The sequence below is a fragment of the Anolis sagrei genome, chromosome 6 (assembly GCF_037176765.1).
Source record: "Anolis sagrei isolate rAnoSag1 chromosome 6, rAnoSag1.mat, whole genome shotgun sequence".
NCBI classification, from domain to species: domain Eukaryota; kingdom Metazoa; phylum Chordata; class Lepidosauria; order Squamata; family Dactyloidae; genus Anolis; species Anolis sagrei.
Genome location: NC_090026.1, coordinates 53,609,417 through 53,631,569, shown reverse-complemented (window position 1 = coordinate 53,631,569; position 22,153 = coordinate 53,609,417). Strand labels below are relative to the sequence as shown.

Below are 22,153 nucleotides of genomic sequence, written 5' to 3'. Positions count from 1 at the left end.
TTCATCCAGACACCCCTTGAGCCTGGGAGCGAAGTGCAACTAGAGTTGGATTGAGACCGACTGTTGATTGTGGCTACACTCCCAATCAATGCAGTTTGAACTGCATGATATAGTCAGCGTAGACCATATGCACTTCAGATTGCATTATTTGGCAGTGTAGATCCAGGCTGTGGCACAGTTTGCATGGAACCCCCCTGCTATGCCAGCTCCACTGGCTGCCGGTCCATCTCCGAGCCCAATTCAAAGTGCTGGTTTTGACCTATAAAGCTCTATACGGTTGTGGCCCAGCTTTCTTGTCAAAAACGCGTCCACCCCTTCGTCCCACCTCGTAATCTAAGATCATTCGGGGAGGCCCTGCTCATTTTGCTATAGTTTTTCTATGAATATCTCATTGAGTCTCAACCCATTCAACTTAGTTTGTGACAGGCAGAAAATGAAGTTTCCGGAGTATAACAACAACTTTCAAAGTAAGGAATGCACAATTAAACAGGAAATAACACTTTCAAACCAGGAACAGAATAGTTCTCCAATTTTGTTATATAGTATAATTGTGCCATAAAATTGTGGTAGGATAAGGAACAGAGTACTTGCCGGTTTTTCACACTGGTAAAAATCCTCTGCTTCACAAAGTACCCCAGAGGTAGTTCTTTGGGAATTGAGAATCTTGGCACCAACTTTCTTCTCACTTTTCTAATCTAGCCTTTTTTCGTGTCAGGAGCAACCTGAAAAACTGCAGGCCGCTTCTGGTGTGAGAGAATTGGCCGTCTGCAAGGACGTTGCCCAGGGGACACCCGAGTGTTTTACCATCCTGCGGGAGGCTTTTCACATATCCCCACATGAGAATCTGGAGCTGACAGGTGGGAGCTCACCCCGTAGATCTAGGCTGTGACCCAGTTTTCATGGACCCCCCCCCCCCCGCTATGCCAGCTCCCCTGGCTGCCGGTCCATCTCCGATCCCAATTCAAAGTGTTGGTTTTGACCTATAAAGCTCTATACCAGCGGTTCTCAACCTGGGGGTCGCAACCCCCGGGGGGTCGTTTGGCCATTTTCTGGGGGTCGCCAAGCCACATTGGCTAGCCACGCCCCCTCCAAAATGGCGGCCGACCCACAAGCCAATGGCACTCCTGATAGGGATAGCGGCAGCCCTTTCCCAGCCCAGCAATAATCGCATGCCTTCCCGGAGCGGCGGAGGCAGCGGCGTCCTACCTCTGAACACCTCCATCGTTGAGCTGCTGCTGCAGGCCTAGAGGAGCAGCTGCAACCCAGCAGCAGCAGCAGCAGCTCGACGGAGGCTGATGGAAGTCCTCCCCTGCCTGCGAATGGCTCCTGGAAAACTGGGAGAGGAGGCCTTTCCTCCGCTCTCGCTCTCTCTCTCTCGGCAGAGCAACCCAGCTAGAGAGAGAGGAAGATAAAGGGTGCGCCAGCTGCGACCATACCTCGTGAAGGCCGGGGTGGTCCACGCCTTGGTCACCTCTAGAATGGATTACTGCAATGCACTCTACGTGGGGCTGCCCTTGAAGTCGGCTCGGAAACTTCAATTGGTCCAGCGGGCAGCAGCCAGGATGCTAACCGGGGCTCATTATCAAGAGAGGTCTACTCCTCTGTTTAAGGAGCTCCACTGGCTGCCATTTATTTTCCGAGCCCAATTCAAGGTGCAGGTGCTCACCTACAAAGCCCTGAACGGTTTGGGACCACCCTACTGCGTGACCGCATCTCCATCTACGAACCCACACGCTCACTCCGGTCATCTGGGGAGGCCCTGCTCGTGATCCCACCCACGCCGCAAGCGCGCTTGGTGGGGACACGGGACAGGGCCTTCTCTGTGGCGGCCCCCCGACTTTGGAATGCCCTTCCAAAAGATCTCCGACAGGCCCCTACTCTAGCAGTTTTCAGAAGGAACCTAAAAACCTGGCTGTTCCGATGTGCCTTTTCAGATTAGGAATCCCCCATCCCAAGTCCTAGAAGCACTTTAGTACAACCGATGTTACTGCACACCATACCTCTAATCCTACGTTCCTCCTGCCATTTCAGCACTTTAACCCCTGTACCCCATTGCGCCGGCCGAACCAGTTTGAATAGTGTCTTGATGTAGTTATTGTTGTTATTTTGCTTAATTGTTTGATTTGCTTTGCTTATTATTGTGCTATGTTTTATTGTATTGTGTTTTGAGGCTTCGGCCTGTGTAAGCCGCGTCGAGTCCTGCGGGAGATGCTAGCGGGGTACAAATAAAGTTAATAATAATAATAATAATAATAATAATAATGGGTACGCAGGGAAAGGGCGAAGGAAAGAAAGGTGCCTACGGAGTGAGGGAGAAAAAAGGAAAAGCACGCACAAGATCATAGAATCATAGAATCAAAGAGTTGGAAGAGACCTCTTGGGCCATCCAGTCCAACCCCCTGCCAAGAAGCAGGAATATTGCATTCAAATCACCCCTGACAGATGGCCATCCAGCCTCTGCTTAAAAGCTTCCAAAGAGGGAGCCTCCACCACACTCCGGGGCAGAGAGTTCCACTGCTGAACGGCTCTCACAGTCAGGAAGTTCTTCCTAATGTTCAGGTGGAATCTCCTCTCTTGTAGTTTGATGAGAGAGAAGGAGAGAAAGGCACACAGGGGCAAGGGAGGGGGGTGGAAAGGCACACATGGGGTGAGGGAGAAGGGGGAAAGGGTCCACGCAGGGTGAGGGAGAAGAAAGGTGAACGAGGGTCAAGGGAGGAGAAAAGGGCACGCACATGGCAAGGGAGAGGGAGAAAAAAGGGCACATGGGGCGAGGAAGAAGAAAATCAAGGGGTCTGGGGCAAGGGAGAAGGAGGGAAAGGTGTGCAGGCAGAAAGAGCAGAGGAAAGAAAGGGGCAAGGAAAGAGGAGGAAAAGACAACTGGGTTGCTATGCAGAGAATGGATGCCCTTCTTTCAGCCCCACACCTTCCTGGCATCATCCTCCCTGGAGCAGCACGTGCTGGGCTGCAGCCGCTCCTGTAGGCGGGCCCAGGAAAGGAGGAGAGCCATCCCCAGGCCAACGGAGAAGCTGCAAACGGAGAAGCTCCCTGCTGCAAACAGCCCCTGAGTTGTTGCAGCAGCGTTTGCAGGCGCCTCCCAGGGGATAGCTGTGGCAGGAAGGAAATCCCAGGCAGCTCCCAATCTCCAAGGTCAGTTTTCCCCAGAGCCCCCAGTATTCTCTTTGTGTTCGTGGGTGTTCTCTGTGCCAAGTTTAGTGCAATTCCATGGCTGTTGGGGTTTCAGAATGCTCTCTGATTGCAGAGAACTATAAATCCCAGGCAGCTCCCAATCTCCAAGGTCTGTTTTCCCCAGAGCCCCCAGTATTCTCTTTATGTTCGTGGGTGTTCTCTGTGCCAAGTTTAGTGCAATTCCATGGCTGTTGGGGTTTCACAGTGCTCTCTGATTGCAGAGAACTATAAATCCCAGGCAGCTCCCAATCTCCAAGGTCTGTTTTCCCCAGAGCCCCCAGTATTCTCTTTGTGTTCATGGGTGTTCTCTGTGCCAAGTTTAGTGCAATTCCATGGCTGTTGGGGTTTTAGAATTCTCTTTGATTGCAGAGAACTATAAATCCCAGGCAGCTCCCAATCTCCAAGGTCTGTTTTCCCCAGAGCCCCCAGTATTCTCTTTGTGTTCGTGGGTGTTCTCTCTGCCAAGTTTAGTGCAATTCCATGGCTGTTGGGGTTTCAGAATTCTCTTTGATTGCAGAGAACTATAAATCCCAGGCAGCTCCCAATCTCCAAGGACTGTTTTCCCCAGAGCCCCCAGTATTCTCTTTGTGTTCATGGGTGTTCTCTGTGCCAAGTTTAGTGCAATTTCATGGCTGTTGGGGTTTCAGAATGCTCTTTGATTGCAGAGAACTATAAATCCCAGGCAGCTCCCAATCTCCAAGGTCTGTTTTCCCCAGAGCCCCCAGTATTCTCTTTGTGTTCATGGGTGTTCTCTGTGCCAAGTTTAGTGCAATTCCATGGCTGTTGGGGTTTTAGAATTCTCTTTGATTGCAGAGAACTATAAATCCCAGGCAGCTCCCAATCTCCAAGGTCTGTTTTCCCCAGAGCCCCCAGTATTCTCTTTGTGTTCATGGGTGTTCTCTGTGCCAAGTTTAGTGCAATTCCATGGCTGTTGGGGTTTCAGAATGCTCTCTGATTGCAGAGAACTATAAATCCCAGGCAGCTCCCAATCTCCAAGGTCTGTTTTCCCCAGAGCCCCTAGTATTCTCTTTGTGTTCGTGGGTGTTCTCTGTGCCAAGTTTAGTGCAATTCCATGGCTGTTGGGGTTTCAGAATGCTCTTTGATTGCAGAGAACTATAAATCCCAGGCAGCTCCCAATCTCCAAGGTCTGTTTTCCCCAGAGCCCCCAGTATTCCCTTTGTGTTCATGGGTGTTCTCTGTGCCAAGTTTAGTGCAATTCCATGGCTGTTGGGGTTTCAGAATGCTCTTTGATTGCAGAGAACTATAAATCCCAGGCAGCTCCCAATCTCCAAGGTCTGTTTTCCCCAGAGCCCCCAGTATTCTCTTTGTGTTCATGGGTGTTCTCTGTGCCAAGTTTAGTGCAATTCCATGGCTGTTGGGGTTTCAGAATGCTCTCTGATTGCAGAGAACTATAAATCCCAGGCAGCTCCCAATCTCCAAGGTCTGTTTTCCCCAGAGCCCCCAGTATTCCCTTTGTGTTCATGGGTGTTCTCTGTGCCAAGTTTAGTCCAATTCCATGGCTGTTGGGGTTTCAGAATTCTCTTTGATTGCAGAGAACTATAAATCCCAGGCAGCTCCCAATCTCCAAGGTCTGTTTTCCCCAGAGCCCCCAGTATTCTCTTTGTGTTCATGGGTGTTCTCTGTGCCAAGTTTAGTGCAATTTCATGGCTGTTGGGGTTTCAGAATTCTCTTTGATTGCAGAGAACTATAAATCCCAGGCAGCTCCCAATCTCCAAGGACTGTTTTCCCCAGAGCCCCCAGTATTCTCTTTGTGTTCATGGGTGTTCTCTGTGCCAAGTTTAGTGCAATTTCATGGCTGTTGGGGTTTCAGAATGCTCTTTGATTGCAGAGAACTATAAATCCCAGGCAGCTCCCAATCTCCAAGGTCTGTTTTCCCCAGAGCCCCCAGTATTCTCTTTGTGTTCATGGGTGTTCTCTGTGCCAAGTTTAGTGCAATTCCATGGCTGTTGGGGTTTTAGAATTCTCTTTGATTGCAGAGAACTATAAATCCCAGGCAGCTCCCAATCTCCAAGGTCTGTTTTCCCCAGAGCCCCCAGTATTCTCTTTGTGTTCATGGGTGTTCTCTGTGCCAAGTTTAGTGCAATTCCATGGCTGTTGGGGTTTCAGAATGCTCTCTGATTGCAGAGAACTATAAATCCCAGGCAGCTCCCAATCTCCAAGGTCTGTTTTCCCCAGAGCCCCTAGTATTCTCTTTGTGTTCGTGGGTGTTCTCTGTGCCAAGTTTAGTGCAATTCCATGGCTGTTGGGGTTTCAGAATGCTCTTTGATTGCAGAGAACTATAAATCCCAGGCAGCTCCCAATCTCCAAGGTCTGTTTTCCCCAGAGCGCCCAGTATTCTCTTTATGTTCATGGGTGTTCTCTGTGCCAAGTTTAGTGCAATTCCATGGCTGTTGGGGTTTCAGAATGCTCTCTGATTGCAGAGAACTATAAATCCCAGGCAGCTCCCAATCTCCAAGGTCTGTTTTCCCCAGAGCCCCCAGTATTCTCTTTGTGTTCGTGGGTGTTCTCTGTGCCAAGTTTAGTGCAATTCCATGGCTGTTGGGGTTTCAGAATGCTCTTTGATTGCAGAGAACTATAAATCCCAGGCAGCTCCCAATCTCCAAGGTCTGTTTTCCCCAGAGCGCCCAGTATTCTCTTTATGTCCATGGGTGTTCTCTGTGCCAAGTTTAGTGCAATTCCATGGCTGTTGGGGTTTCAGAATGCTCTCTGATTGCAGAGAACTATAAATCCCAGGCAGCTCCCAATCTCCAAGGTCTGTTTTCCCCAGAGCCCCCAGTATTCTCTTTATGTTCGTGGGTGTTCTCTGTGCCAAGTTTAGTGCAATTCCATGGCTGTTGGGGTTTCACAGTGCTCTCTGATTGCAGAGAACTATAAATCCCAGGCAGCTCCCAATCTCCAAGGTCTGTTTTCCCCAGAGCCCCCAGTATTCTCTTTGTGTTCATGGGTGTTCTCTGTGCCAAGTTTAGTGCAATTCCATGGCTGTTGGGGTTTCAGAATGCTCTCTGATTGCAGAGAACTATAAATCCCAAGCAGCTCCCAATCTCCAAGGTCTGTTTTCCCCAGAGCCCCCAGTATTCTCTTTGTGTTCATGGGTGTTCTCTGTGCCAAGTTTAGTGCAATTCCATGGCTGTTGGGGTTTCAGAATGCTCTCTGATTGCAGAGAACTATAAATCCCAGGCAGCTTCCAATCACCAAGGTCTGTTTTCCCCAGAGCCCCCAGTATTCTCTTTATGTTCGTGGGTGTTCTCTGTGCCAAGTTTAGTGCAATTCCATGGCTGTTGGGGTTTCAGAATGCTCTCTGATTGCAGAGAACTATAAATCCCAGGCAGCTCCCAATCTCCAAGGTCTGTTTTCCCCAGAGCCCCCAGTATTCTCTTTGTGTTCATGGGTGTTCTCTGTGCTAAGTTTAGTGCTATTCCATGGCTGTTGGGGTTTCAGAATGCTCTCTGATTGCAGAGAACTATAAATCCCAGGCAGCTCCCAATCTCCAAGGTCTGTTTTCCCCAGAGCCCCCAGTATTCTCTTTGTGTTCATGGGTGTTCTCTGTGCCAAGTTTAGTGCAATTCCATGGCTGTTGGGGTTTCAGAATGCTCTCTGATTGCAGAGAACTATAAATCCCAGGCAGCTCCCAATCACCAAGGTCTGTTTTCCCCAGAGCCCCCAGTATTCTCTTTATGTTCGTGGGTGTTCTCTGTGCCAAGTTTAGTCCAATTCCATGGCTGTTGGGGTTTCAGAATGCTCTTTGATTGCAGAGAACTATAAATCCCAGGCAGCTCCCAATCTCCAAGGTCTGTTTTCCCCAGAGCCCCCAGTATTCTCTTTGTGTTCATGGGTGTTCTCTGTGCCAAGTTTAGTGCAATTTCATGGCTGTTGGGGTTTCAGAATGCTCTCTGAATGCAGAGAACTATAAATCCCAGGCAGCTCCCAATCTCCAAGGTCTGTTTTCCCCAGAGACCCCAGTATTCTCTTTGTGTTCATGGGTGTTCTCTGTGCCAAGTTTAGTGCAATTTCATGGCTGTTGGGGTTTCAGAATTCTCTTTGATTGCAGAGAACTATAAATCCCAGGCAGCTCCCAATCTCCAAGGACTGTTTTCCCCAGAGCCCCCAGTATTCTCTTTGTGTTCATGGGTGTTCTCTGTGCCAAGTTTAGTGCAATTCCATGGCTGTTGGGGTTTTAGAATTCTCTTTGATTGCAGAGAACTATAAATCCCAGGCAGCTCCCAATCTCCAAGGTCTGTTTTCCCCAGAGACCCCAGTATTCTCTTTGTGTTCATGGGTGTTCTCTGTGCCAAGTTTAGTGCAATTCCATGGCTGTTGGGGTTTCAGAATGCTCTCTGATTGCAGAGAACTATAAATCCCAGGCAGCTCCCAATCTCCAAGGTCTGTTTTCCCCAGAGCCCCTAGTATTCTCTTTGTGTTCGTGGGTGTTCTCTGTGCCAAGTTTAGTGCAATTCCATGGCTGTTGGGGTTTCAGAATGCTCTTTGATTGCAGAGAACTATAAATCCCAGGCAGCTCCCAATCTCCAAGGTCTGTTTTCCCCAGAGCGCCCAGTATTCTCTTTATGTTCATGGGTGTTCTCTGTGCCAAGTTTAGTGCAATTCCATGGCTGTTGGGGTTTCAGAATGCTCTCTGATTGCAGAGAACTATAAATCCCAGGCAGCTCCCAATCTCCAAGGTCTGTTTTCCCCAGAGCCCCCAGTATTCTCTTTGTGTTCGTGGGTGTTCTCTGTGCCAAGTTTAGTGCAATTCCATGGCTGTTGGGGTTTCAGAATGCTCTTTGATTGCAGAGAACTATAAATCCCAGGCAGCTCCCAATCACCAAGGTCTGTTTTCCCCAGAGCCCCCAGTATTCTCTTTATGTTCGTGGGTGTTCTCTGTGCCAAGTTTAGTCCAATTCCATGGCTGTTGGGGTTTCAGAATGCTCTTTGATTGCAGAGAACTATAAATCCCAGGCAGCTCCCAATCTCCAAGGTCTGTTTTCCCCAGAGCCCCCAGTATTCTCTTTGTGTTCATGGGTGTTCTCTGTGCCAAGTTTAGTGCAATTTCATGGCTGTTGGGGTTTCAGAATGCTCTCTGAATGCAGAGAACTATAAATCCCAGGCAGCTCCCAATCTCCAAGGTCTGTTTTCCCCAGAGACCCCAGTATTCTCTTTGTGTTCATGGGTGTTCTCTGTGCCAAGTTTAGTGCAATTTCATGGCTGTTGGGGTTTCAGAATTCTCTTTGATTGCAGAGAACTATAAATCCCAGGCAGCTCCCAATCTCCAAGGACTGTTTTCCCCAGAGCCCCCAGTATTCTCTTTGTGTTCATGGGTGTTCTCTGTGCCAAGTTTAGTGCAATTTCATGGCTGTTGGGGTTTCAGAATGCTCTTTGATTGCAGAGAACTATAAATCCCAGGCAGCTCCCAATCTCCAAGGTCTGTTTTCCCCAGAGCCCCCAGTATTCTCTTTGTGTTCATGGGTGTTCTCTGTGCCAAGTTTAGTGCAATTCCATGGCTGTTGGGGTTTTAGAATTCTCTTTGATTGCAGAGAACTATAAATCCCAGGCAGCTCCCAATCTCCAAGGTCTGTTTTCCCCAGAGACCCCAGTATTCTCTTTGTGTTCATGGGTGTTCTCTGTGCCAAGTTTAGTGCAATTCCATGGCTGTTGGGGTTTCAGAATGCTCTCTGATTGCAGAGAACTATAAATCCCAGGCAGCTCCCAATCTCCAAGGTCTGTTTTCCCCAGAGCCCCTAGTATTCTCTTTGTGTTCGTGGGTGTTCTCTGTGCCAAGTTTAGTGCAATTCCATGGCTGTTGGGGTTTCAGAATGCTCTTTGATTGCAGAGAACTATAAATCCCAGGCAGCTCCCAATCTCCAAGGTCTGTTTTCCCCAGAGCGCCCAGTATTCTCTTTATGTTCATGGGTGTTCTCTGTGCCAAGTTTAGTGCAATTCCATGGCTGTTGGGGTTTCAGAATGCTCTCTGATTGCAGAGAACTATAAATCCCAGGCAGCTCCCAATCTCCAAGGTCTGTTTTCCCCAGAGCCCCCAGTATTCTCTTTGTGTTCGTGGGTGTTCTCTGTGCCAAGTTTAGTGCAATTCCATGGCTGTTGGGGTTTCAGAATGCTCTTTGATTGCAGAGAACTATAAATCCCAGGCAGCTCCCAATCTCCAAGGTCTGTTTTCCCCAGAGCGCCCAGTATTCTCTTTATGTTCATGGGTGTTCTCTGTGCCAAGTTTAGTGCAATTCCATGGCTGTTGGGGTTTCAGAATGCTCTCTGATTGCAGAGAACTATAAATCCCAGGCAGCTCCCAATCTCCAAGGTCTGTTTTCCCCAGAGCCCCCAGTATTCTCTTTATGTTCGTGGGTGTTCTCTGTGCCAAGTTTAGTGCAATTCCATGGCTGTTGGGGTTTCACAGTGCTCTCTGATTGCAGAGAACTATAAATCCCAGGCAGCTCCCAATCTCCAAGGTCTGTTTTCCCCAGAGCCCCCAGTATTCTCTTTGTGTTCATGGGTGTTCTCTGTGCCAAGTTTAGTGCAATTCCATGGCTGTTGGGGTTTCAGAATGCTCTTTGATTGCAGAGAACTATAAATCCCAGGCAGCTCCCAATCTCCAAGGTCTGTTTTCCCCAGAGACCCCAGTATTCTCTTTGTGTTCATGGGTGTTCTCTGTGCCAAGTTTAGTGCAATTCCATGGCTGTTGGGGTTTCACAATGCTGTTTGCTTGCAGAAAACTATAAATCCCAGGCAGCTCCCAATCTCCAAGGTCTGTTTTCCCCAGAGCCCCCAGTATTCTCTTTGTGTTCATGGGTGTTCTCTGTGCCAAGTTTAGTGCAATTCCATGGCTGTTGGGGTTTTAGAATTCTCTTTGATTGCAGAGAACTATAAATCCCAGGCAGCTCCCAATCTCCAAGGTCTGTTTTCCCCAGAGCCCCCAGTATTCTCTTTGTGTTCATGGGTGTTCTCTGTGCCAAGTTTAGTGCAATTCCATGGCTGTTGGGGTTTTAGAATTCTCTTTGATTGCAGAGAACTATAAATCCCAGGCAGCTCCCAATCTCCAAGGTCCGTTTTCCCCAGAGACCCCAGTATTCTCTTTGTGTTCGTGGGTGTTCTCTGTGCCAAGTTTAGTGCAATTCCATGGCTGTTGGGGTTTTAGAATTCTCTTTGATTGCAGAGAACTATAAATCCCAGGCAGCTCCCAATCTCCAAGGTCTGTTTTCCCCAGAGCCCCCAGTATTCTCTTGGTGTTCATGGGTGTTCTCTGTGCCAAGTTTAGTGCAATTCCATGGCTGTTGGGGTTTCACAATGCTGTTTGCTTGCAGAAAACTATAAATCCCAGGCAGCTCCCAATCTCCAAGGTCTGTTTTCCCCAGAGCCCCCAGTATTCTCTTTGTGTTCATGGGTGTTCTCTGTGCCAAGTTTAGTGCAATTCCATGGCTGTTGGGGTTTTAGAATTCTCTTTGATTGCAGAGAACTATAAATCCCAGGCAGCTCCCAATCTCCAAGGTCTGTTTTCCCCAGAGCCCCCAGTATTCTCTTTGTGTTCGTGGGTGTTCTCTGTGCCAAGTTTAGTGCAATTCCATGGCTGTTGGGGTTTCACAATGCTGTTTGCTTGCAGAAAACTATAAATCCCAGGCAGCTCCCAATCTCCAAGGTCTGTTTTCCCCAGAGCCCCCAGTATTCTCTTTGTGTTCATGGGTGTTCTCTGTGCCAAGTTTAGTGCAATTCCATGGCTGTTGGGGTTTTAGAATTCTCTTTGATTGCAGAGAACTATCAATCCCAGGCAGCTCCCAATCTCCAAGGTCTGTTTTCCCCAGAGCCCCCAGTATTCTCTTTGTGTTCGTGGGTGTTCTCTGTGCCAAGTTTAGTGCAATTCCATGGCTGTTGGGGTTTTAGAATTCTCTTTGATTGCAGAGAACTATAAATCCCAGGCAGCTCCCAATCTCCAAGGTCTGTTTTCCCCAGAGCCCCCAGTATTCTCTTTGTGTTCATGGGTGTTCTCTGTGCCAAGTTTAGTGCAATTCCATGGCTGTTGGGGTTTTAGAATTCTCTTTGATTGCAGAGAACTATAAATCCCAGGCAGCTCCCAATCTCCAAGGTCTGTTTTCCCCAGAGCCCCCAGTATTCTCTTTGTGTTCATGGGTGTTCTCTGTGCCAAGTTTAGTGCAATTCCATGGCTGTTGGGGTTTTAGAATTCTCTTTGATTGCAGAGAACTATAAATCCCAGGCAGCTCCCAATCTCCAAGGTCCGTTTTCCCCAGAGACCCCAGTATTCTCTTTGTGTTCGTGGGTGTTCTCTGTGCCAAGTTTAGTGCAATTCCATGGCTGTTGGGGTTTTAGAATTCTCTTTGATTGCAGAGAACTATAAATCCCAGGCAGCTCCCAATCTCCAAGGTCTGTTTTCCCCAGAGCCCCCAGTATTCTCTTTGTGTTCATGGGTGTTCTCTGTGCCAAGTTTAGTGCAATTCCATGGCTGTTGGGGTTTTAGAATTCTCTTTGATTGCAGAGAACTATAAATCCCAGGCAGCTCCCAATCTCCAAGGTCTGTTTTCCCCAGAGCCCCCAGTATTCTCTTTATGTTCGTGGGTGTTCTCTGTGCCAAGTTTAGTGCAATTCCATGGCTGTTGGGGTTTCACAGTGCTCTCTGATTGCAGAGAACTATAAATCCCAGGCAGCTCCCAATCTCCAAGGTCTGTTTTCCCCAGAGCCCCCAGTATTCTCTTTGTGTTCATGGGTGTTCTCTGTGCCAAGTTTAGTGCAATTCCATGGCTGTTGGGGTTTCAGAATGCTCTCTGATTGCAGAGAACTATAAATCCCAGGCAGCTCCCAATCTCCAAGGTCTGTTTTCCCCAGAGCCCCCAGTATTCTCTTTGTGTTCATGGGTGTTCTCTGTGCCAAGTTTAGTGCAATTCCATGGCTGTTGGGGTTTCAGAATGCTCTCTGATTGCAGAGAACTATAAATCCCAGGCAGCTCCCAATCACCAAGGTCTGTTTTCCCCAGAGCCCCCAGTATTCTCTTTATGTTCGTGGGTGTTCTCTGTGCCAAGTTTAGTGCAATTCCATGGCTGTTGGGGTTTCAGAATGCTCTCTGATTGCAGAGAACTATAAATCCCAGGCAGCTCCCAATCTCCAAGGTCTGTTTTCCCCAGAGTCCCCAGTATTCTCTTGGTGTTCATGGGTGTTCTCTGTGCCAAGTTTAGTGCAATTCCATGGCTGTTGGGGTTTCACAATGCTGTTTGCTTGCAGAAAACTATAAATCCCAGGCAGCTCCCAATCTCCAAGGTCTGTTTTCCCCAGAGCCCCCAGTATTCTCTTTGTGTTCATGGGTGTTCTCTGTGCCAAGTTTAGTGCAATTCCATGGCTGTTGGGGTTTTAGAATTCTCTTTGATTGCAGAGAACTATAAATCCCAGGCAGCTCCCAATCTCCAAGGTCTGTTTTCCCCAGAGCCCCCAGTATTCTCTTTGTGTTCGTGGGTGTTCTCTGTGCCAAGTTTAGTGCAATTCCATGGCTGTTGGGGTTTTAGAATTCTCTTTGATTGCAGAGAACTATAAATCCCAGGCAGCTCCCAATCTCCAAGGTCTGTTTTCCCCAGAGCCCCCAGTATTCTCTTTGTGTTCATGGGTGTTCTCTGTGCCAAGTTTAGTGCAATTCCATGGCTGTTGGGGTTTTAGAATTCTCTTTGATTGCAGAGAACTATAAATCCCAGGCAGCTCCCAATCTCCAAGGTCTGTTTTCCCCAGAGCCCCCAGTATTCTCTTTGTGTTCATGGGTGTTCTCTGTGCCAAGTTTAGTGCAATTCCATGGCTGTTGGGGTTTTAGAATTCTCTTTGATTGCAGAGAACTATAAATCCCAGGCAGCTCCCAATCTCCAAGGTCCGTTTTCCCCAGAGACCCCAGTATTCTCTTTGTGTTCGTGGGTGTTCTCTGTGCCAAGTTTAGTGCAATTCCATGGCTGTTGGGGTTTTAGAATTCTCTTTGATTGCAGAGAACTATAAATCCCAGGCAGCTCCCAATCTCCAAGGTCTGTTTTCCCCAGAGCCCCCAGTATTCTCTTTGTGTTCATGGGTGTTCTCTGTGCCAAGTTTAGTGCAATTCCATGGCTGTTGGGGTTTTAGAATTCTCTTTGATTGCAGAGAACTATAAATCCCAGGCAGCTCCCAATCTCCAAGGTCTGTTTTCCCCAGAGCCCCCAGTATTCTCTTTGTGTTCATGGGTGTTCTCTGTGCCAAGTTTAGTGCAATTCCATGGCTGTTGGGGTTTCACAATGCTGTTTGCTTGCAGAAAACTATAAATCCCAGGCAGCTCCCAATCTCCAAGGTCTGTTTTCCCCAGAGCCCCCAGTATTCTCTTTGTGTTCATGGGTGTTCTCTGTGCCAAGTTTAGTGCAATTCCATGGCTGTTGGGGTTTTAGAATTCTCTTTGATTGCAGACAACTATAAATCCCAGGCAGCTCCCAATCTCCAAGGTCTGTTTTCCCCAGAGACCCCAGTATTCTCTTTGTGTTCGTGGGTGTTCTCTGTGCCAAGTTTAGTGCAATTCCATGGCTGTTGGGGTTTTAGAATTCTCTTTGATTGCAGAGAACTATAAATCCCAGGCAGCTCCCAGTCTCCAAGGTCTGTTTTCCCCAGAGCCCCCAGTATTCTCTTTGTGTTCATGGGTGTTCTCTGTGCCAAGTTTAGTGCAATTCCATGGCTGTTGGCGTTTCAGAATGCTCTTTGATTGCAGAGAACTATAAATCCCAGGCAGCTCCCAATCTCCAAGGTCTGTTTTCCCCAGAGCCCCCAGTATTCTCTTTATGTTCGTGGGTGTTCTCTGTGCCAAGTTTAGTGCAATTCCATGGCTGTTGGGGTTTTAGAATGCTCTCTGATTGCAGAGAACTATAAATCCCAGGCAGCTCCCAGTCTCCAATGTCTGTTTTCCCCAGAGCCCCCAGTATTCTCCTTATGTTCGTGGGTGTTCTCTGTGCCAAGTTTAGTGCAATTCCATGGCTGTTGGGGTTTTAGAATTCTCTTTGATTGCAGAGAACTAAAAATCCCAGGCAGCTCCCAATCTCCAAGGTCTGTTTTCCCCAGAGCCCCCAGTATTCTCTTTGTGTTCATGGGTGTTCTCTGTGCCAAGTTTAGTGCAATTCCATGGCTGTTGGGGTTTTAGAATTCTCTTTGATTGCAGAGAACTATAAATCCCAGGCAGCTCCCAATCTCCAAGGTCTGTTTTCCCCAGAGCCCCCAGTATTCTCTTTGTGTTCATGGGTGTTCTCTGTGCCAAGTTTAGTGCAATTCCATGGCTGTTGGGGTTTTAGAATTCTCTTTGATTGCAGAGAACTATAAATCCCAGGCAGCTCCCAATCTCCAAGGTCAGTTTTCCCCAGAGCCCCCAGTATTCTCTTTGTGTTCATGGGTGTTCTCTGTGCCAAGTTTAGTGCAATTCCATGGCTGTTGGGGTTTTAGAATTCTCTTTGATTGCAGAGAACTATAAATCCCAGGGAGCTCCCAATCTCCAAGGTCTGTTTTCCCCAGATCCTCCAGTATTCTCTTTGTGTTCATGGGTGTTCTCTGTGCCAAGTTTAGTGCAATTCCATGGCTGTTGGGGTTTCACAATGCTGTTTGCTTGCAGAAAACTATAAATCCCAGGCAGCTCCCAATCTCCAAGGTCTGTTTTCCCCAGAGCCCCCAGTATTCTCTTTGTGTTCATGGGTGTTCTCTGTGCCAAGTTTAGTGCAATTCCATGGCTGTTGGGGTTTTAGAATTCTCTTTGATTGCAGAGAACTATACATCCCAGGCAGCTCCCAATCTCCAAGGTCTGTTTTCCCCAGAGCCCCCAGTATTCTCTTTGTGTTCATGGGTGTTCTCTGTGCCAAGTTTAGTGCAATTCCATGGCTGTTGGGGTTTTAGAATTCTCTTTGATTGCAGAGAACTATAAATCCCAGGCAGCTCCCAATCTCCAAGGTCTGTTTTCCCCAGAGCCCCCAGTATTCTCTTTGTGTTCATGGGTGTTCTCTGTGCCAAGTTTAGTGCAATTCCATGGCTGTTGGGGTTTCACAATGCTGTTTGCTTGCAGAAAACTATAAATCCCAGGCAGCTCCCAATCTCCAAGGTCTGTTTTCCCCAGAGCCCCCAGTATTCTCTTTGTGTTCATGGGTGTTCTCTGTGCCAAGTTTAGTGCAATTCCATGGCTGTTGGGGTTTTAGAATTCTCTTTGATTGCAGACAACTATAAATCCCAGGCAGCTCCCAATCTCCAAGGTCTGTTTTCCCCAGAGCCCCCAGTATTCTCTTTGTGTTCATGGGTGTTCTCTGTGCCAAGTTTAGTGCAATTCCATGGCTGTTGGGGTTTTAGAATTCTCTTTGATTGCAGAGAACTATAAATCCCAGGCAGCTCCCAGTCTCCAAGGTCTGTTTTCCCCAGAGCCCCCAGTATTCTCTTTGTGTTCATGGGTGTTCTCTGTGCCAAGTTTAGTGCAATTCCATGGCTGTTGGCGTTTCAGAATGCTCTTTGATTGCAGAGAACTATAAATCCCAGGCAGCTCCCAATCTCCAAGGTCTGTTTTCCCCAGAGCCCCCAGTATTCTCTTTATGTTCGTGGGTGTTCTCTGTGCCAAGTTTAGTGCAATTCCATGGCTGTTGGGGTTTTAGAATGCTCTCTGATTGCAGAGAACTATAAATCCCAGGCAGCTCCCAGTCTCCAATGTCTGTTTTCCCCAGAGCCCCCAGTATTCTCCTTATGTTCGTGGGTGTTCTCTGTGCCAAGTTTAGTGCAATTCCATGGCTGTTGGGGTTTTAGAATTCTCTTTGATTGCAGAGAACTAAAAATCCCAGGCAGCTCCCAATCTCCAAGGTCTGTTTTCCCCAGAGCCCCCAGTATTCTCTTTGTGTTCATGGGTGTTCTCTGTGCCAAGTTTAGTGCAATTCCATGGCTGTTGGGGTTTTAGAATTCTCTTTGATTGCAGAGAACTATAAATCCCAGGCAGCTCCCAATCTCCAAGGTCAGTTTTCCCCAGAGCCCCCAGTATTCTCTTTGTGTTCATGGGTGTTCTCTGTGCCAAGTTTAGTGCAATTCCATGGCTGTTGGGGTTTTAGAATTCTCTTTGATTGCAGAGAACTATAAATCCCAGGCAGCTCCCAATCTCCAAGGTCTGTTTTCCCCAGATCCTCCAGTATTCTCTTTGTGTTCATGGGTGTTCTCTGTGCCAAGTTTAGTGCAATTCCATGGCTGTTGGGGTTTCACAATGCTGTTTGCTTGCAGAAAACTATAAATCCCAGGCAGCTCCCAATCTCCAAGGTCTGTTTTCCCCAGAGCCCCCAGTATTCTCTTTGTGTTCATGGGTGTTCTCTGTGCCAAGTTTAGTGCAATTCCATGGCTGTTGGGGTTTTAGAATTCTCTTTGATTGCAGAGAACTATACATCCCAGGCAGCTCCCAATCTCCAAGGTCCGTTTTCCCCAGAGACCCCAGTATTCTCTTTGTGTTCGTGGGTGTTCTCTGTGCCAAGTTTAGTGCAATTCCATGGCTGTTGGGGTTTTAGAATTCTCTTTGATTGCAGAGAACTATAAATCCCAGGCAGCTCCCAATCTCCAAGGTCTGTTTTCCCCAGAGCCCCCAGTATTCTCTTTGTGTTCATGGGTGTTCTCTGTGCCAAGTTTAGTGCAATTCCATGGCTGTTGGGGTTTTAGAATTCTCTTTGATTGCAGAGAACTATAAATCCCAGGCAGCTCCCAATCTCCAAGGTCTGTTTTCCCCAGAGCCCCCAGTATTCTCTTTGTGTTCATGGGTGTTCTCTGTGCCAAGTTTAGTGCAATTCCATAGCTGTTGGGGTTTTAGAATTCTCTTTGATTGCAGAGAACTATAAATCCCAGGCAGCTCCCAATCTCCAAGGTCTGTTTTCCCCAGAGCCCCCAGTATTCTCTTTGTGTTCATGGGTGTTCTCTGTGCCAAGTTTAGTGCAATTCCATGGCTGTTGGGGTTTCAGAATTCTCTTTGATTGCAGAGAACTATAAATCCCAGGCAGCTCCCAGTCTCCAATGTCTGTTTTCCCCAGAGCCCCCAGTATTCTCCTTATGTTCGTGGGTGTTCTCTGTGCCAAGTTTAGTGCAATTCCATGGCTGTTGGGGTTTTAGAATTCTCTTTGATTGCAGAGAACTATAAATCCCAGGCAGCTCCCAATCTCCAAGGTCTGTTTTCCCCAGAGCCCCCAGTATTCTCTTTGTGTTCATGGGTGTTCTCTATGCCAAGTTTAGTGCAATTCCATGGCTGTTGGGGTTTCAGAATGCTCTCTGATTGCAGAGAACTATAAATCCCAGGCAGCTCCCAGTCTCCAAGGTCTGTTTTCCCCAGAGCCCCCAGTATTCTCTTTGTGTTCATGGGTGTTCTCTGTGCCAAGTTTAGTGCAATTCCATGGCTGTTGGGGTTTCAGAATGCTCTTTGATTGCAGAGAACTATAAATCCCAGGGAGCTCCCAATCTCCAAGGTCTGTTTTCCCCAGAGCGCCCAGTATTCTCTTTATGTTCATGGGTGTTCTCTGTGCCAAGTTTAGTGCAATTCCATGGCTGTTGGGGTTTCAGAATGCTCTCTGATTGCAGAGAACTATAAATCCCAGGCAGCTCCCAATCTCCAAGGTCTGTTTTCCCCAGAGCCCCTAGTATTCTCTTTGTGTTCGTGGGTGTTCTCTGTGCCAAGTTTAGTGCAATTCCATGGCTGTTGGGGTTTCAGAATGCTCTTTGATTGCAGAGAACTATAAATCCCAGGCAGCTCCCAATCTCCAAGGTCTGTTTTCCCCAGAGCGCCCAGTATTCTCTTTATGTTCATGGGTGTTCTCTGTGCCAAGTTTAGTGCAATTCCATGGCTGTTGGGGTTTCAGAATGCTCTCTGATTGCAGAGAACTATAAATCCCAGGCAGCTCCCAATCTCCAAGGTCTGTTTTCCCCAGAGCCCCCAGTATTCTCTTTGTGTTCGTGGGTGTTCTCTGTGCCAAGTTTAGTGCAATTCCATGGCTGTTGGGGTTTCAGAATGCTCTTTGATTGCAGAGAACTATAAATCCCAGGCAGCTCCCAATCTCCAAGGTCTGTTTTCCCCAGAGCCCCCAGTATTCTCTTTATGTTCATGGGTGTTCTCTGTGCCAAGTTTAGTGCAATTCCATGGCTGTTGGGGTTTCAGAATGCTCTCTGATTGCAGAGAACTATAAATCCCAGGCAGCTCCCAATCTCCAAGGTCTGTTTTCCCCAGAGCCCCCAGTATTCTCTTTATGTTCGTGGGTGTTCTCTGTGCCAAGTTTAGTGCAATTCCATGGCTGTTGGGGTTTCACAGTGCTCTCTGATTGCAGAGAACTATAAATCCCAGGCAGCTCCCAATCTCCAAGGTCTGTTTTCCCCAGAGCCCCCAGTATTCTCTTTGTGTTCATGGGTGTTCTCTGTGCCAAGTTTAGTGCAATTCCATGGCTGTTGGGGTTTCAGAATGCTCTCTGATTGCAGAGAACTATAAATCCCAGGCAGCTCCCAATCACCAAGGTCTGTTTTCCCCAGAGCCCCCAGTATTCTCTTTATGTTCGTGGGTGTTCTCTGTGCCAAGTTTAGTGCAATTCCATGGCTGTTGGGGTTTCAGAATGCTCTCTGATTGCAGAGAACTATAAATCCCAGGCAGCTCCCAATCTCCAAGGTCTGTTTTCCCCAGAGCCCCCAGTATTCTCTTTGTGTTCATGGGTGTTCTCTGTGCCAAGTTTAGTGCTATTCCATGGCTGTTGGGGTTTCAGAATGCTCTCTGATTGCAGAGAACTATAAATCCCAGGCAGCTCCCAATCACCAAGGTCTGTTTTCCCCAGAGCCCCCAGTATTCTCTTTATGTTCGTGGGTGTTCTCTGTGCCAAGTTTAGTCCAATTCCATGGCTGTTGGGGTTTCAGAATGCTCTTTGATTGCAGAGAACTATAAATCCCAGGCAGCTCCCAATCTCCAAGGTCTGTTTTCCCCAGAGACCCCAGTATTCTCTTTGTGTTCATGGGTGTTCTCTGTGCCAAGTTTAGTGCAATTCCATGGCTGTTGGGGTTTCAGAATGCTCTCTGATTGCAGAGAACTATAAATCCCAGGCAGCTCCCAATCACCAAGGTCTGTTTTCCCCAGAGCCCCCAGTATTCTCTTTATGTTCGTGGGTGTTCTCTGTGCCAAGTTTAGTCCAATTCCATGGCTGTTGGGGTTTCAGAATGCTCTTTGATTGCAGAGAACTATAAATCCCAGGCAGCTCCCAATCTCCAAGGTCTGTTTTCCCCAGAGCCCCCAGTATTCTCTTTGTGTTCATGGGTGTTCTCTGTGCCAAGTTTAGTGCAATTCCATGGCTGTTGGGGTTTCACAATGCTGTTTGCTTGCAGAAAACTATAAATCCCAGGCAGCTCCCAATCTCCAAGGTCTGTTTTCCCCAGAGCCCCCAGTATTCTCTTTGTGTTCATGGGTGTTCTCTGTGCCAAGTTTAGTGCAATTCCATGGCTGTTGGGGTTTTAGAATTCTCTTTGATTGCAGACAACTATAAATCCCAGGCAGCTCCCAATCTCCAAGGTCTGTTTTCCCCAGAGCCCCCAGTATTCTCTTTGTGTTCATGGGTGTTCTCTGTGCCAAGTTTAGTGCAATTCCATGGCTGTTGGGGTTTTAGAATTCTCTTTGATTGCAGAGAACTATAAATCCCAGGCAGCTCCCAGTCTCCAAGGTCTGTTTTCCCCAGAGCCCCCAGTATTCTCTTTGTGTTCATGGGTGTTCTCTGTGCCAAGTTTAGTGCAATTCCATGGCTGTTGGCGTTTCAGAATGCTCTTTGATTGCAGAGAACTATAAATCCCAGGCAGCTCCCAATCTCCAAGGTCTGTTTTCCCCAGAGCCCCCAGTATTCTCTTTATGTTCGTGGGTGTTCTCTGTGCCAAGTTTAGTGCAATTCCATGGCTGTTGGGGTTTTAGAATGCTCTCTGATTGCAGAGAACTATAAATCCCAGGCAGCTCCCAGTCTCCAATGTCTGTTTTCCCCAGAGCCCCCAGTATTCTCCTTATGTTCGTGGGTGTTCTCTGTGCCAAGTTTAGTGCAATTCCATGGCTGTTGGGGTTTTAGAATTCTCTTTGATTGCAGAGAACTAAAAATCCCAGGCAGCTCCCAATCTCCAAGGTCTGTTTTCCCCAGAGCCCCCAGTATTCTCTTTGTGTTCATGGGTGTTCTCTGTGCCAAGTTTAGTGCAATTCCATGGCTGTTGGGGTTTTAGAATTCTCTTTGATTGCAGAGAACTATAAATCCCAGGCAGCTCCCAATCTCCAAGGTCAGTTTTCCCCAGAGCCCCCAGTATTCTCTTTGTGTTCATGGGTGTTCTCTGTGCCAAGTTTAGTGCAATTCCATGGCTGTTGGGGTTTTAGAATTCTCTTTGATTGCAGAGAACTATAAATCCCAGGCAGCTCCCAATCTCCAAGGTCTGTTTTCCCCAGATCCTCCAGTATTCTCTTTGTGTTCATGGGTGTTCTCTGTGCCAAGTTTAGTGCAATTCCATGGCTGTTGGGGTTTCACAATGCTGTTTGCTTGCAGAAAACTATAAATCCCAGGCAGCTCCCAATCTCCAAGGTCTGTTTTCCCCAGAGCCCCCAGTATTCTCTTTGTGTTCATGGGTGTTCTCTGTGCCAAGTTTAGTGCAATTCCATGGCTGTTGGGGTTTTAGAATTCTCTTTGATTGCAGAGAACTATACATCCCAGGCAGCTCCCAATCTCCAAGGTCCGTTTTCCCCAGAGACCCCAGTATTCTCTTTGTGTTCGTGGGTGTTCTCTGTGCCAAGTTTAGTGCAATTCCATGGCTGTTGGGGTTTTAGAATTCTCTTTGATTGCAGAGAACTATAAATCCCAGGCAGCTCCCAATCTCCAAGGTCTGTTTTCCCCAGAGCCCCCAGTATTCTCTTTGTGTTCATGGGTGTTCTCTGTGCCAAGTTTAGTGCAATTCCATGGCTGTTGGGGTTTTAGAATTCTCTTTGATTGCAGAGAACTATAAATCCCAGGCAGCTCCCAATCTCCAAGGTCTGTTTTCCCCAGAGCCCCCAGTATTCTCTTTGTGTTCATGGGTGTTCTCTGTGCCAAGTTTAGTGCAATTCCATAGCTGTTGGGGTTTTAGAATTCTCTTTGATTGCAGAGAACTATAAATCCCAGGCAGCTCCCAATCTCCAAGGTCTGTTTTCCCCAGAGCCCCCAGTATTCTCTTTGTGTTCATGGGTGTTCTCTGTGCCAAGTTTAGTGCAATTCCATGGCTGTTGGGGTTTCAGAATTCTCTTTGATTGCAGAGAACTATAAATCCCAGGCAGCTCCCAGTCTCCAATGTCTGTTTTCCCCAGAGCCCCCAGTATTCTCCTTATGTTCGTGGGTGTTCTCTGTGCCAAGTTTAGTGCAATTCCATGGCTGTTGGGGTTTTAGAATTCTCTTTGATTGCAGAGAACTATAAATCCCAGGCAGCTCCCAATCTCCAAGGTCTGTTTTCCCCAGAGCCCCCAGTATTCTCTTTGTGTTCATGGGTGTTCTCTATGCCAAGTTTAGTGCAATTCCATGGCTGTTGGGGTTTCAGAATGCTCTCTGATTGCAGAGAACTATAAATCCCAGGCAGCTCCCAGTCTCCAAGGTCTGTTTTCCCCAGAGCCCCCAGTATTCTCTTTGTGTTCATGGGTGTTCTCTGTGCCAAGTTTAGTGCAATTCCATGGCTGTTGGGGTTTCAGAATGCTCTTTGATTGCAGAGAACTATAAATCCCAGGGAGCTCCCAATCTCCAAGGTCTGTTTTCCCCAGAGCGCCCAGTATTCTCTTTATGTTCATGGGTGTTCTCTGTGCCAAGTTTAGTGCAATTCCATGGCTGTTGGGGTTTCAGAATGCTCTCTGATTGCAGAGAACTATAAATCCCAGGCAGCTCCCAATCTCCAAGGTCTGTTTTCCCCAGAGCCCCTAGTATTCTCTTTGTGTTCGTGGGTGTTCTCTGTGCCAAGT

At 47.7% G+C, this 22,153-nt stretch overlaps 1 long non-coding RNA gene across 3 annotated transcripts in view; it reads left to right on the top strand.

Moving 5' to 3' along the window:
• Window positions 1-2,827: 2,827 nt before the first annotated feature.
• Window positions 2,828-22,153, top strand: part of LOC137097377 (uncharacterized) — a 224,064-nt gene continuing 204,738 nt past the window's right edge. For 2 of the 3 annotated variants that reach the window (XR_010910178.1, XR_010910175.1), the window contains exon 1: window positions 2,828-3,147. This is a non-coding gene — a long non-coding RNA (uncharacterized lncRNA). The remainder of the gene's footprint in view (window positions 3,148-22,153) is intronic. The other variant, XR_010910176.1, reaches the window with a different exon arrangement.